Source organism: Tympanuchus pallidicinctus, unplaced genomic scaffold (assembly GCF_026119805.1).
Source record: "Tympanuchus pallidicinctus isolate F22 unplaced genomic scaffold, pur_lepc_1.0 scaffold5, whole genome shotgun sequence".
Lineage (NCBI taxonomy): Eukaryota > Metazoa > Chordata > Aves > Galliformes > Phasianidae > Tympanuchus > Tympanuchus pallidicinctus.
In genome coordinates, this window is record NW_026294769.1 from 5,515,206 (window position 1) to 5,531,803 (window position 16,598).

The 16,598-nt window shown below is 39.6% G+C and overlaps 1 protein-coding gene across 5 annotated transcripts in view; it reads right to left on the reverse strand.

The window, feature by feature from the left end:
* The window catches only part of FBXL7 (F-box and leucine rich repeat protein 7), a 310,991-nt gene that overhangs the window by 265,053 nt on the left and 29,340 nt on the right, over positions 1 to 16,598 (reverse strand). The gene's annotated exons all lie outside the window — the stretch shown is intronic.

Sequence of the window (16,598 nt, forward strand, 5' to 3'; positions counted from 1 at the left end):
CACATGATATAACTGGGATTCATTATGTATTCTACATGTTCTTATAACCATCGATTCTGTAAATTACTAGTCACGATGACATCAGGAGGGCAGCCTAACCAACTTGGATGGCCACAATCAATGCAGTGATCAAGAAGGCTGACTTCAGTTGCCTTCGGTTTCAGCCAAATGACTGACTACTCCCTGCTTAACCGAGGGCAGTTTCTGCTACACACATCATACAAGAGGTTAAGACTCTCTAAAGGACTGTATTTCTTCCTGTGCCCTTTCCAAGAGTGTGAAGACAGACCTCAAAACTGTTTGACCAAAAGCAGAACAAAGTCTCATTAAGTTTTCAGACACACTTTCACACACTATGTTCATTCATTTTTTCTTCAACATCGGAGCAGAAATAGAATTTCCAATCTGCATGCCAGGAAAGTAATAAAACTCAGTTCTTTACCAATAGTTAGAGAAGGGTGAAAAACCATCAGTTATCCTAAGGATAGAGGGGAAATCTGACTAAGAAACATTTCAGTATATGAGAGAAGGAAGAAAATATTCCCTGCTGATATGTTTTCTTTCCAGGTAGCACATCATGATCATGACAAAATTCACCAGTGAGATTTTAGGGAATCAAATCCAGTTATTTTCCTTTCCCTTGATTTTGAAGAGATTAAAAAATTTTTTTGCTTATGCTTTCCTACTGCCACCTCTTCCCCAAGTGATGCAGCTGAAATGACACTTGCCAAGTCAGACACTACCATTCATGTACCAGGGCCCTGACAAGTTGAAATACTTCACAGCTTCTCAGAAATCCAACATCAAAATTAAGAAATCTGATTGACCATTTTTCACTTGTCCTCTGAAGATGATATAAAGAAAACATACAAACTACACCCACCTAATGGGTGCCATCGAGTCACTGCATTTAATGGCTTCTCTTTCTTGAATGCAGACTCCCAAAGACAAACTCTGTGCTTACGGACTACAAACAGGACAAACTCACCAGTTGCCTTTTTAGGTAATAAATATTTATTCCCCTGGCTCTTTCATTTGCTGTCCAGATTTCTTCCTATCTTTCATCAGGAGCAAGAAACAGAGATTAGGGTAAACTTTCAGCAACTATTAAAAAGTTTTAAGGAGAACAGTGGAATGGAAGATTCTGTCATAGGGGAAAAAATCACCTTTAAACAGAAAAGAGAAAGTGGGATATTGTTTTTGTAGCAAAGAGATCTGATTCCAATGCAGACGCCATTAGCAATGTCTAGAGCTAGATTTCCTAGATACAGCTCCAAGTCTAAGAAAGAGGATGCTGTCCCAGCCCAACTGACTCTCCAGATCTGCAGAAAAAAAAGCATCAAGTGGCTGTTCTTGGTCTGTGTATTGTTTTACATGTTAAATAGCTGAGTTCTAAGTTTCTCTCTTCCCAGGAGTCAGGGAAAGCAGCTGCGGATTTATGTTGTAAGAAATGCTGTACAGGATGACAAACTTAAACATCACAATCTAAACTTGTAGGAAGCTTTCAGACAAAGTGTGAACAGTTTGCATGAAGGAATATACATTTCTTTAAGGAAATTTAAAAGATGGAAGCCACAGTGTAGACCAGACTGAGTAACAGTCATATGCCAAGGCAACACAATGCTTTGACGTGAAGGGAAAAACAGAAAAAGCAGAAGACTGACGTACCATGGAAGACACCAGTCAGCAGCATCTCAGACCAAGAAAGACAAGGAGGTTGCAGGAAAATAATGAGAGAACAAAAATCATGTTGGGCTATAGAAATAACATCTCTTGACCCTGATTCAAGCTTCTCAGAGCTGAGCTCATGTAGACGAGTGACAGGTTCCTCCCCTCTTTGCTGTCTCAAAAAAAACCAGCACTATCCAGAATAAAAACTATTAAGACAGAATAAAGAGCTGAATTTGCTATAAAACTCAAGCCTTCAAATGTATAAAAAGAAAAATTACATTCTTATCCCCTGAAAGATGCATATACATATGTATGTGTGTGTATACTAATATATTCAAGTCACACATACACACCTGCAACTACAAACAGACTCACAATTATTGTTTCGTTATTTTCATGCGTTACGGTGAATTTAAGAAGACAGGCAAAGAAGTGGGTTCACTTTAAAATGGAGACTGTTTCAAAAGTGCTCATTTAAGGCTGGGGACTTGCATGAAAGGCCACTAATACTCAGTCCAGAGCACATACTATAAAATTTTGAGGCATTGGAAGAACAGATTTTAGTTACAGGAAATAAGCCAGTAAAAAGATATGGCATCAAAGATCGCAAGAGGCATCAAAACATGACTGAAAAGTCCAATTTCCCAGAAGTCACAGAATCTATTCTTATAAAAATTCAAAAGATCTAAGCAAATAATATTCAAATCTTCCACATTGTTTCACATGAAACAAACACTAAAGGAGTTTAACTACAGGTGAGTGTAGAACAGGATGCTTAGCTTAAAATCTGTCCCTCGGGTTTCTTTCCAGAATGACTGCTTCAGTGAAGATGCTGCCTGCTTCAACTTCTTACCTCCTTTCTCTCTCCCAGCTGAAAAGCACAACTACCCAGCCACAAGATCATTCCTGAATCCAGAGGGATCACTCTCCTACAAGTTCAAATGCAATGCGTTGGCATAGAGCAACATAGCCACACCTGCACAGGATCACTTGAGCACCACACAGTTGAGGTAGTTCAATTATTTTAGGTAGCTTTTCACCCCATGATACCTCAAATGTTACTGCTATGCCTCAGCAACGCCAGAGAAAATGGCACAGGCAGCTTTTGGCTAAATGAGAAATCAATTCATGCTGGTAGAATGTCTTCAAGGCCTAAAGAAACCAGATTAGTTGAATTTTATCACTGGGCTGCTACAAAAGTGAGGACACCTTCACAGAAGTGGAAGAAAAACAGTGTGAAGAGGAACCAAGAAGGACTAGCAGACACTTCATGCAGTTATCTTCATCCAGTTTTGGCAGGTTCTCAAAGCTGTAGAAAACCATGGCAGGAAGCACAGGCTGCATGTGCTTCTGGGGAGAAGGATCCTTGTTCTGGTTGACTGTAGGGGCACAGCACTAAACTGAATGCATCCTAGAATTACCATAGAAAAACAGGCAGGCTTTGGGTACAAATTCTTTTATCTTTCTTGAACTGCTTAATAGTTACTCCAATAAAAACTCCCACAACAGCCTCTTGCAGCCCATTACTTCCAATGGCAAACAAAACATCTGTAGGACTTGAGATTTCCCCAGTGAGTTTAATTCTGAAGGAAAGGGCCTAAGCCCTTATGCTGCAGAGTCCTAGAGAGAGATCAGTCTGAAAAGAGACCCAACGCATGGCAAGAGCCCTTTAGGACATATACTGAAGCCAGCAAACATGCAACAGTGGACAAGAACAACGCTTCTATAGGGCTCAAAGATACTGACTCCTAAGCTAATTTCAAAGGCTGGCACTCAGAGACATAAGACGCTAACTTCAAGCTTCCTTGCCATTCAAGTGAAGTATATATACTCAATAGACAAACGAACAAACAAAAAACCCCAAACCCACAGATGTTATTCCGGTGAGCAGCCATATCACTAATTTTCATTGCAAAAAAAAAAAGGAAACTAAAAGGTTTTAACTTGCTTTTCACGTGCTCCAAAAACACGTTATACAAAGTGCAAACAGCACTTATTTTAAAATTCTGTATTTTAAAATTGTTGTTATGACGGTAAAACTTTTTGCCACTAACTCTATCGTTCATTACGTGTAGTTACCACAATGGTAATTTCAGGGAGTTGTTTTTCAGGACGAGTAAGCAGGCATATTTATTGGCATTTCAGAAATAGCATATTTTTCACAATTATAACCAGAAGGAGCCCAAATGGAAGATGATCATCATCAGGTGGGAGGCTGGCAGTACAGAATAGAAACATGAAAACTAGCATTAAATTTATCCTTCTTAACTACTAATATAAACTGTTTACAAGAAAACCTCATTGTCTTGCTGCATCTCACTGTCACTAAATGTTGACCTGTACATGCCCTCTTTATCTCCCTCTTATTCCAAGTTTTATTTCGAGCTATCCGTGTGTACCAACCAGAAAAACATAGTACTAGGGGTATTTTTCCACAAGAAGGACACAAGCAGTATCCAGAATGTAGTGGCAGTTAAGGTACAATGGAACTTGCTGATAGCCAAGCTTTACTTGGACCTGAGGATGACAGGCCCCCAAGAGACAGCAATGTATTCATGCTTAATTAATACTAGTGTACTTCAAAACATACTTAACATCACAATTATTAACAGTCTTTACTAGACAGACATAAATCAGACTGAATTTCTGAGTCACCATAGTGACATACCACAGTGTAAGTTCTTCCAGAGCACTAGGTTCAAAACAGACTAAAAATGATGCCTTCAGTGTATGTATCTCCCTTATGGCAGACAAACCTTACATTTGCTCCCACACATGTATACAGACTGGAAACTAAATATGCAATTATCTAGTTTGCAAGTGTGACACATGTGCACACATCTGAGGACACACCCTATCAAGTTCCACCTTGTATTTCCCCAACTTTAATTCATTTTCTTTCCTCCCACATATACTCATTCTGCTTGCCAAATAAAATTCTGGAAAAAAACAAGAAATGACTAGCATTGGTCACACTGGTTGTTTGCAAAGCAGAATGTTTTTTACTCAATTAGTGCTTTATGTAGGCTCATTAAAAAAAAATGGCAACAGGATGAACAAAGTAAAAGTCAACCTTTTTTTCTGGAAGTCAATTACTCAAAGAAAGAAAAAATGGAAAACAGTATTTAAGAATAGGAAAAGTAATCCATGTAACTAGCCCATTCAATAGCGATATTTTACTATTACTGCTTATTTTAGATCATGACATTACTGCTGGAAAATAAAAAACTGAGGTGACTAAATTGTTTCATAAGTCATATTGGCGACACATGATAAAATATGAGGATGAAAATCACAAAAACAAAATTGAAGGGGGAGGGATGCTGCCTGCAGCGTAACATTAGAATAATACTACACACATGTACTATACCAGCATATTAGACATTTAGTTTTAAGCTACTCTAATAACTGCCAGAGTCAGTAACTGTTATTCAACAGATTAATTTAAATGCTGAACTAATGCTAATTTGAAACAAGTTGTTTTCAACAAATTGGCAGAGTGGCAGGGCCAAAGAGAATTAAAAGAATGGAAGAAGGTAAATGCCAGTTAAGTTTCATGGAAGGGTTAGTACAACACAACAATAAAAACATCATAAGAACTTAAGCTTTTCTCCCCAAAGAGTGATCATTACAAAGAGTAACAAAGAATTTTTCTTTCCAGTGCCTTGGCTAATCTTGAGAGTTCAGAGACTTCCACAATGCACTTCTGAGTAGTCATCATGTCTGAAAGCATGAACAGGGCCAAGCTATGAACATCCCAAACTGAGGTTACATTCTAACCCCTTAACCAAAGGGTTAACGTGGTTCTCTAAAAGAAGACTCCCCCCTGAAGTTGCTGTAAAATGCTCCTCACACTCATTTCAGTCATTCAGTAACTCGGCTAAACAAACCCCATCAAGTGAGTATTGTCGCACAAACTGCAAGGGGAAAAAGATGTGTCCTTCTCTTTTCACTCAGAAGTTGTAGCTCTGAGTCTTTAGAGGAGCAAGGGCTTTAAACATGTTCACTTCAGTTCTAGATAGTGCCTGTTTTCAATATCTGCTTCACGGAACAAGATAACTGTCATATTTTTCCCCTGGATTTAAGTTCTTACAGAGCACTACCCAGCCTGACTTTGAATGTCTCCAGGACATCCGCCACCTCTCTGGGCAACCTGCAATACCCTTATTACAAAAAAAATGTTTCTTATATCTGATCTAAATCTCCTCTCCTTTATTTTGAAACCATTTCCCCTTGTCCTCTCACAACAGACCCCACTAAAGAGTCTGTTCCCTTCTTCCTTACAGTCTCCCTTTAGATACAGAAAGACTGCTCTCAGGTCTCGCAAGAGCCTTCTCTTCTCCAGGCTGAACAGGCCCAGCTCTCTCAGCCTGTCCTCACAGGAGAGGTGTTCCATCCCTTAGATAATTTTTGTGGCCCTTCTCCGTATGCTCTCCAACATATCTAAGATTCTCAAGGGCTCCACATTTGGATGCAGTGCTCCAGTTGAGGCTTCATCAGTGCAGAGTAGAGAGCCAGGATCATCTTCCTTTGCCCTGCTGGCCATGCTTCTTTTGATGCAGGCCAGATTATTGTTGGCTTTCTGAGCTGTGATGGCACATTTCTGGTTCTGAGATTAGCATGGAAAGACTGGTTAGGCACTGGGAGAAGTTGCTCAGGGAAGTAGCGGAGTCATCATCTGTGGAGGTAAGTAAAGAATAGATATAGAACTTAGGGACAAGGTTTAGTGGGCAGTATTGATGGTAGATAGACTGTTGAACTTGATGATCTTAGAGGTCTTTTCCAACCTTGATGATTGTATGATTCATGTTCAGCTTGCCATCCATAAGTACCCCCAAGTTCTTCTTTGGCAGTGCTGTCCTCTATCCTAATATCCTCCAGGTTGTACTAATAGTGGCAGTTGCCACGACCCAGATACAAGAAAAGATGGAGAGAAGGATATTATAGGGGACCATGTCAAAGGCCTTACTGAAGTCCAGATAGATGACATCAGTGGCTTTTGCCTTGTCCACTGGTGCAGCTACACCATCATAAAAGGCCACAAGGTTGGTCAGGCAGGACCTGCCCTTGATGAAGCCATGCTGATTATCCCATGTCTCTTCCTTTTCTTCCATGTACCATAGCATAGCTTCCAGGAGTATGTTTTATACCTTCTCTGGTGCAGAAAAGGCTGAATCCACTATAAAACATGATGTCCAGTCACTTTTACTCAGAAACAAGAGAGAATGGATTGCTAGTTAGTGCTCTAGCAATTATAGCCATTGTCCATGACGCTATTCCCTGCCTACCAGGCAAACTTGAATACTGCTTTTCAGATAGAGACTAGACTGCAGGTGCAATAGTAGGCTCTCCTTAGGGTCTCAAGAACTGCTATACCTTTACCAAATGATTGCAATGTAACACTAGATTCTGGTTTGCAGGGATTATTCCTGAAAGATGAGAAAAATAAACCTCAGGCTTCTTAAATTCCTAACTTCCAGGATGTCTGTCTTCTGAACAGAACTTTTGGACACCACCTCACAAAACCTGTGATCTTTACAGCTCAATGGTCCAGCACCTCTCACCAACAATCTAAAGAAGCTTAGAGCCTCAAATATCTATGAACTCCTTGGAGCTAACCATCTCTGGATTTTGCTTCTATGAACTTTTCTATCTTAGTATACATACAACAAACACAGTGAGTCTAAGCTACTATTAACTTGCATTCTGTACATCAACTTTTTTTTTTTTTTAATTTATTATACAGCTCATTATTTACTACACACATATCAACATGAGCAAAGGAATAATGTTAGCCATACAGGATGTGAATTTTGACTCACTACCACCAAACATGTTTGCTATTGGAATGCTGGTAGTCTTCAACAAACATTTTCTTTGCTCACTTTTGAAGAAGTATTTTGAGGTGCTACAAAGCTGGCTGCTCAGGCCAGAGCAGTGGGCTCCCAAGGGCCATCCATTTATCCCAGTCAGGAAGCAGAGTAGGCTGGAGATAGCCCTAGCTCCAGGCACCAGGCACCTCCATAGGAACAGGCCAAAGCTAGGCAAGGACAGCAGTTCACAGGTCAGGATCAGTGGTCCCACAGCCAGGCACAGACAAAACAGACTGATGCTGCTATGGAGTTTCTCAGGCAAGAAGTGAAGGCATAGGGCCAAGTTGCAGTGTGGCTCCTTGGCAGTTGGCTGGAGGTTGCCCTGGGTGAGGCTGGCCTTTAGTGCCTTCAGGGCTCCAGCAAAAACTGTTTACGTGAACTAAATTCTTTTGGATAAGGGAACTATAGTTCTGCAGTGTGGGGCCTCTTTCAGATGTCAAAGGCATTTTAAAGTAGTTGATATAAATGCCATTTTTCAAAGTTCCTTTTGAGTTTCTGAGAAGTTAGTAATACCCTTTTCTTCTCCCTCTTCCTGTGTTTTTATTTCAAGGTACTGAGGTTTATTACAAGATACTTCTCTACTAAGCAAATAATGCTAAACGTATACAGCAATTTCTATAGGAGAAGGATTAATCTTTAGTTAAACATTACTCTGCCTACATTTCTAAAACCTTAGTTTTCATTACATGGTATAAAGATTGTATGAATATCTGCTCTGCTTGCAGTGCTTACTAGTAACTCATTTGCTCCTGAGAATTAATGCCTTTAGCCAAGATTCAGTGCTTTCCCATGAAGGTCTCAGAAACTTCACCCCAATTTTGGCAGTTCAAGTATATTTCGTAGTTCCTTTTCATCACAATACTAAGCCAAATCACTGGTTTTCCTTTTTGTCTATCAAATATATATTTAGGACTAGGTTTTTTTTTCAGCTAGGTTTGACTGGCCTATACTTATCTTTCCAAATAAAAGCCTCCTTCAGACAGTTCAAAATCTGGAAGTTTAGGATACGCCAGAGGAAGGCAGAAATCATAGCTTCTAAGTATTATGCCACAAGAGCAGTAAGAATCATTACAGATATCTCATACAGTCCAGCTGGAAAGGCAGCAGCCACAGTACTCTCTACCGCATGGCTATTTCAAGACTGCAGATGCTTGGCTGTACCGGCCCCAAAAACCAGATGCAAAAAAGAGCACCTAGGAAAGCTTTTTCTTTTTTTCCTCCCAGTGATCAACCCTGACACACAAAGGTTTAGGAGCATCCAGAAAGTTACCTGTGATGTCCTGTACAAATTTCAAGCAATTCTGGGTTTGTGATTATAGCAGAAATTGGATAGTACTACTTTTACAGTTTGGCATTTAAAAACAAAGAAAGAAAAACACCTGACAGAGCAGATTTCCTGTAAGAAAAGATTAAAGAGCACCGACGCAGCCGAAAGAGAGTGTGCTAAAAGGCCCAGGCGTGGTGATGAGTGCGGGCTATAAAAAGCTGCAAACAAGTGGCAGAGGGTAAAAGAAGGTTGTTTAAGAACTTAATTTGTTCTTTTCTGACTTCTGGAGAAGATCAAAGGAATTAGAGAAGTCTCCTCTGGATTATAAAAAACTACAATGTTGTTGCTTTAATATGCAGAAAACAAAGGTATGGAGATACCGGGAGAGAACAGAAAAACAACTATCTTTTTAAAAAAGAGGAGTTTGGTGGGTGGTGGAGGTATTTCTAAAGTTCAAGTAGGGTGGGAAAATTATAGAATGGCTTAGGTTGGAGGAGATCTTAATGACCATCAAGTCCCAACCCTGTGCCAAGGGCAGCTCTGCCACCCACCAGGTTAGGCTGCCCCGGGCCCCATCCAATCTGGCCTTTAGTGCCTCCAGGGATAGGACATCCACAACCTCTCTGGGCATCTGTGCCAGGGCCTCACTGCTTTCTGAGTAAAGACATTTTTCCTGACACATAACCTAAGTTTTCTCTCATCTACTTGAAAGCCATTCTGCCTTGTCCTATCACTATCATACCATACAAAAAATCAGTCCCGCTCCTGTTTATAAGTTCCCTTCAAGTACTGAAAAGCCTAAAGGAGGTTCCCTGGAGCCTTTTCCAGGCTGAACAAGCCCAACTGCCTCAGCCTTTCTTCATAGGAGAGGCGTTCCATCCACCTCTGATCATCCTCATGTCCTTCTTCTGGACTCATTCCAACAGCTCCTAGTTTTTCCTGTGCTTGTCCAGGCCCAGACACAGTACAAAATGAAGAAAATGAATGTAAAACTAAGGTCACAGTGAGTTTGTACTTAGAAGAGTCTGGAATGTGGGGAGGAGAGTAGGGCAGACAATTCTCTGGCATCTTGACTAGAAAAGAAATCTCCTAGTACACCTCTCTCCTTGAAGGACAGTACCATCACCCTAACGGGGATGGCAGTCTTTTACTAAGACTAATGAAAAATATGTCTTTCAAAGCTTCAGCACTGCTTTTCACAGCTTATTACCTCAAAAATACAACCTGTACACGGATTATTTCCTTCACCAACAAAACTTGATCATTAAGGGCATTACTTTCTGGATTTGAAAATGGCAGTCCAGCAAGAAATCTAAGCCTAAAGAAAAGTGACCCATGGTTTTGTTTTGCCTGTGCTGGAATTTATTTTTGCATAGTAGCACAGAACTATCTTTTGTTAATTACAAACATTTTTCCATACTCAGGAACCATCAAAAATAACTTTTGTTTTTATGACACAGAGTTTTTCCACTTGCTTCAAATTGCAAAGAAAAAATGAGTTAAACATATTTTTAAAGGTAAAAATCATAAAAATGCTAACTTGATAGTTATAGTATTTAACTGGGGGATTCAAACTCATTCCACAGCAACTTATTAAGTATTTGCACTCACATTTACCACTGTCCCCCCTCTGTGAGAAAACTGGCACATTTAACACCTCATCCTCTACTGTGGCCACGAAAGTCTTGGCAGAATGCATTTGTGAAATATCTGCTTTACAGAAATGTCAGAGTTATTTTCATTCAGAGAAACACGTTAAGTTCCTTGACCATTTGATGAATACTAAGCCTTATTTTATGTGCATTGTTTTTATCTAATGCCAAGCTAAAAAGATTAGTTTTCCCTATGTTGTTGAGCCAGTGAGCTGTAGACTACATCTATTGCTGCATCCTCAGAGGAAGGTTGCTGCAGTAGTATACTTAGCTTTGAAGATAAATACTTTCTAGTCAGGAAACAGGTAGTCTGACATTTAAATTCAGAGTTGCTACTAAATATACCTAAATTCTTGGGAAAAGGAACAGCTTTCACATATTCCTATACAGCAGATTGCATAAATTTAACTTAGAACCTCACCAAACACTTTTATTTCTTGGTGAGATTGGCTACTCCAGTCAGACAAAGAGGCTGCAGTCAAAGATCTGAAGCTGTTTTCTTGACATACAGAAAAAAGTGAAGGTTTGGAAAGACTTCTTAATTAACACTGTGATTGGGTCCATTGGGCACTGGTGAAGAAAGCAATGCAACTTGCACATCTGCTAACTCAAGATATATGCTTATTGTTCATTTATTCAATGGTTCAGTGCTGCCTGTTCTGGTCTCTTACCATTACTGAGCTGATAGTAACAAAGCTGACTATAACTACTTCCAAGGCTTATCTCTCAGAAGTGTAAGAAGATGCACAGTGTGGTGGGGATAAGATGGGAATTATTCCATTCATCCATCCCTTGAAATTTGCTTTATACCTGCCTACATGGAATTTTAATAGTTTTTCAGTTCTGCAAGATTCTTTAGCAATTCTTCAGTCTCCTTTACTTATTACACCCTGAACACGATCCTATGAGCAGCAAAACAATTAAAAATGTAGCTTTCCTGTAGAACTGCTACTGGTCAATAGCCTGAGTATCAAACTACTTAATGTCAAGTATGCTCAAGCATTATTAAACAGCTGTGAACTCCTGACCACTTCTTAAGTATGTTGAAGGATAAGAAATACTGTGCTCTCTTCAGTTTGCCCTGGAAGTTGAATGTTTCTACATAAATAAAACAATAAAAAAGCTTTGACATAAGAGTTTAATTCCTGTTTCTTTCAAATAAAAAAAAAGGAAGACAGCATTTTAGAGGCTGACTTCTATTTTTCCTCTCAAATCAGAGCGCTCCTTTCTTGTATTTATCACCAAGGGATAAAGAAAGTCATACAAAAAGATACCTCTAGTGCATATCTAGAGATGTTAATGAAATCTCCTCTATGTAATCTGTTGCAAGTAACTAACAATGGATGTTAGAACTGTGATGCTGGCTTTCAGTATATTGTTTAAAAGTATAATATAGCATCAAAGACATCTTCATGTGTACTCTGACGTAGTACTGGCAAAAGTGCAGTTGAAATTGAAGGTAATAGTAAAACTGCAGAGTAAAAGTAAGCATAATTAATTGCAGTAGTCAGCGTTCACATTGCCATTGCATCACTTACTAGTTATTGTGCTGTGTTTTTCATTCCTTCGTTTTTTTTTTCAATCTACTGTTGGGTTTGATTTTACTTCTCTGCATTGTTGAAAAAACAAGGGTCCAGCAGAGTTTCACACAGAAGATCTTGCAGAAAAAAATAAGTCTTCCTTGTATGCAGTAAGCATACAAGATACCCTAATAAAAACTATAATTAGAATTGAAGACAATAGTCTTTGACAATATGATTGCACGATTTTTTGAGTGGCAGTGTGGAAACCATTGTTTCTTGGATCCTGGCTATGCAGTCAGTCCAGATATGTTAAGATGTAGCAATATCTCAGCATCATTATTTTGGCCAACATAAGGAAAATCCTGCAACAGAAATACTGACTGAAGCAACTGCTGCACTGTACTGACTGCTGACCTCTGAAGAGAAATAAGCTCTGTCTTTCCAAGTAGAAGTGGTGGAAACAACATTTAGAATGTGATTCCACACTACACTTTACTTGTAGCATGCAGGTCAAAGATAAGCTTGCCTAAAGAAATATGTTGAAGATACACACTCTCTGCATTGCAACAGGACTAGCGCACATTACATGTCCTCCAAAAGACAGATAAGCCAAGCACTGTCTTCCCCACAGCAGCTGTGATTTCATTGCTCGTGTCACAGTTACGCAGGCAGCTGCCTACAGTTCAGTCCATATGAGGAGATAGAGGAAAAGCACTGTTCCCTTATCTCCCTCAGACTCGACAACAAAGGGACTGCTGTAGAGAATTTATCAATTATTTATGCAGCTGCCATTTCCTATCCCCCTCATTATTCCCCACATTCAAGCACCTCTCTCTGAACCTAACTCTGTCTTCAATTATTCATTGAATTGGCAGATTTTTTTCCTTGCTCACTTCGATTTTTTCGTTTGTTTTACTTGAACAACTGGAACAGAAGAGATCTGTAGATTAGATAATATGGAGGGCAGAAGTTAGTCAAGAGTTATTTATTGACCTGCAAGGTAAATCATCCAGCCTTGGCAAGCAAGATGGAGCAAAGATTATTGCAATAACTGTGATAGGCTTTCAATCTGACGATAATTACAGTAGCCTAATCCATATGGATAGTGGCACTGGCAACTAGGAATGTTGCACAAAGGACTCGTGAAATCTGCAGATTCATAACTTACCTCCGAGTATCTGTTACAGCATATAAAATCCTGACTTCACAATCACAAAGTAAAATATGCAAATAAACATGCCAGTAAACTCCTTACACTGAGACTCCAGGCAACACATTTAGAATAAACTCTTTATCTTGCTAAGAACTACAGTTAAAACAAAATTAGCTTTTTGAAAAGTAGCTCTACAATCACATCCCCTTTTCCAACCAGTTTTCAGCATACTCTAAATTGCCACAGAAGTTAATTAGAAGGAGAGAGAGGTATTGTTTGTCCCCGTCAGCCCACAAAACTCCACATCATCTCAGGAAGTCTCCCTGAAGTTACTGCATTTGGTGGTGAACCTCCCAGAACATTTGAGGAGTACAGAACCCAGAAACAGCATTTGTCCCTCATTTTATAGGTTGTGCATGATGTCTTCAATGTAACGGGTAAAATGGGTAAATTCAGAACTGAAAGTTCTGAAATAAGAAAAAAACACCAAGGAGCCGAATTACTGTTATTACACAGACAGTTGTAGTACAATGATTAACTACAGAAATAAGAATCATGACACTATGTCTAAGGTTGAATCAAGTATTCTGCTTCAAACCTGTGGATTCCACATAGAATTCTCTAAGTACTTTAATATCTAATATATGTTTTAAATGTGAAGAAGGATTGACAGTAAAGTTGAATCTGTGTGGGAACTCTCATCTTTCTCAGAAGTGTTTGTTTGTTGCTTTTTTTTTTTAAATGGTAATTTTTTTCCTTTCCTATCACATAGGCAACAGCGTCCTATAATAATGTAAAGGAAGGTCTTCAAGTCTTCCTTATGATCATGAACTGTATCTCTAACTTTGAGACCCATGGCACCCTGTAAACATATTTTATAATTCTAAATACCCAGATTAGCCAGATATCACTTACTTAAGTAATACTTGGATGACACACAGCTCTTTGTTGACAGAACATTACTGTTATACACAATGACTCAGCATGTGGAGAAGGCCAATTAGAAGATGATGGAAGGTTTGTTGAAATGAAATCTGAGGAAGGTAATACTTTAGTCGCACTAGAGATCAGCCACATGATTTTAACAGACCATCTGCAGCTTCAGGGTGAAAGTTGGAGCAAATCATTCCTCCCTCCTGACTTTATGGCCATCTCTTGGGGAGAGGAATGAGGTAGTCAGGGAGGAAGAAATACTGTGTAGGAGATACATGTTTTAAAAAAATCCAGCTCAAAATTCATGCCCACTTCTTTTCTTTGCCTCTTCTAAAAATCTGCATGTAATAAGGAAAAAGCCACCCACAGAGCAATCCACTGCATTTCTGCCCCCACAAGGTGGGAGGAAAAAATCACAACGGCTTTTTGGTGGCTTTATAGAAGAAGATGAACAGAACGTAGAAACATGGGGAGGTCTGCAGTGGTGCAGAAAATGAGAGAACAATGCAAGCTAATTGTAATGCTAAGTGATCCAAATTCAAATAAATCCATTATAATCATTACTCCTAAGACAAAGCAATGTAAGTCACTATAACTTGTATGTTTTCACTAAAGGACCTTAAAGCCCATGTTCATGCAACTAGTATCTTTTACCACCAAGCACTCCACTCAGCTACATATGTAAGCCTTTGGGAAAATACAATCAAATCTTATTTAATTACATGTCAAAAACTATGAGAGGGAAAAGACAGCAATAAGTACTGGAACTGAATGAAGTGCTTCTGTTTGGCCTCACTTCATTTGTGATTCTGCCCCTTTCGCTTTCACAGAAGAAGCAAGAGATCACGGACTGATTACTTAGAGTCACTGAGCCCAAGGCAAGCAACAATAAGAGCTCTGTGTGCTTGGTGTCTTGAGAAAACCAGCCATACAATTTTGAGACCTCCTCCAGAAACAGCTCAAAATATGTTGTACAACTGGATCTGGGACTGTTAAGCTTGGAGAATCCTGAGAGGTGTTGTTATCAACACTTAAATGCATCTGAAGAGCAGATATCATGTGGATGGAATAAAGCTGTCTTCAGTGGTATCCAGCAACAGAAGGGGCAACAAGCACAAACTGGAACACAGGATGTTCCATACAAACACGAGGAAGAACTTTTTTACTGTGAAGGTGACAGAGCACTGGAACAGACTGCCTAGATTGGTTGTGGAATCTCCTTTCTTCTCTGGAGATATTCAAAACCCACCTGGATGCTTTCCCGTGCAACCTACTTTAGAAAACCTGCTTTAGCAGTGAATTGGCCCAGATGATCTCCCAAAGTCCCTTTCAACCTGTACAATTTCGTAACCTCACGCACTGTTGCCCACCTTCTGCTCACCTCCACACCACATTATCCCCTTCACTCCCCCAAAAAATAAAACTATGAGCCAAATCAGTCCTATCAGAGCTCAGGAGCAAGTAATTATTTCAAGCCCGCTACTTACGACAACTTCACAACACCATTAAAAAGCAAATTAGGAAGAACATTCTCCCGCACTTTCCCTATCTCATGTATTCTCTCCTTATAGAGAGTTGTGCCTCATGGAACTAACTTGCCTGTGAAATCTTATTGCAGGCATCATTTTAACTCCTGCATGCTTCAGAGATTATCAATGGGCCTTTGGCAACCCACACGGAACAGTCAGCACTATGTGTTAAATACACTGCCATCAATGAACCATTGCTATAACTTCAGTAGAATTATGCTCAGGACCTGTGAGGCCATTCAGCATTGTGGCTTCAGCTGCCCATTAGAACAGCCGTCCTTTGGGAAACTCTCAAAAGACAGTCTCTTCCTCCACTTTTAATTTCATACCATAAATTTAATTCCAGGTATTACGTGCATTAACAATAGCATTTCTGTCTTCTGTTTATAGAAAGTGACATCGTTCCCTTTGGAAAACACAGGAGGAAGAAATCTGGAAATAAATGCACTGTGGCAGGGGAGCACTTTGTAGCAGGGCTCATTCAGGGTGAGCAGCTGTACAGAGCTCACTAAGGGACCAAGTTCTTGCAACGGCAAACCACCAGCAGGAAGCAGGCTCTGTGTAAGGAAGTGATTAGGTATTTATATCTTTCCCTGTGGCCGGTAAACAGAATTAGTGTGACTTGGACCAAGTTTTAATTATACAGGAGCTTAATGAGCTAAGTTGTTGTGGGAGGAGAGCGTGGGGGAAGAGAATGAAGGGTCAACAAAGTGCATCTGTCTGTTTTCCCTCCTTCTCTCTCCCTTCAGAAATGGAGATTCACAGAGCTATTTTTACTGGGGTTTTTCAAGGTGTTTTTTTTTTTTTTTTTAGACTCCCTTTCATGACTGGCTATTGCAGAACTGAAAAGTAAGGAGATGATGGGTAGCATTTCTGAGTACAACACTATAGTAGCATCTACAAGAATTAAAGTTTAAAACACCAGAAACTTACTTTCTCAGAATACATCCCCAAAACTGCTAAGCAGGTGAGAAAGTTCTCTCTGAATGGCACTACC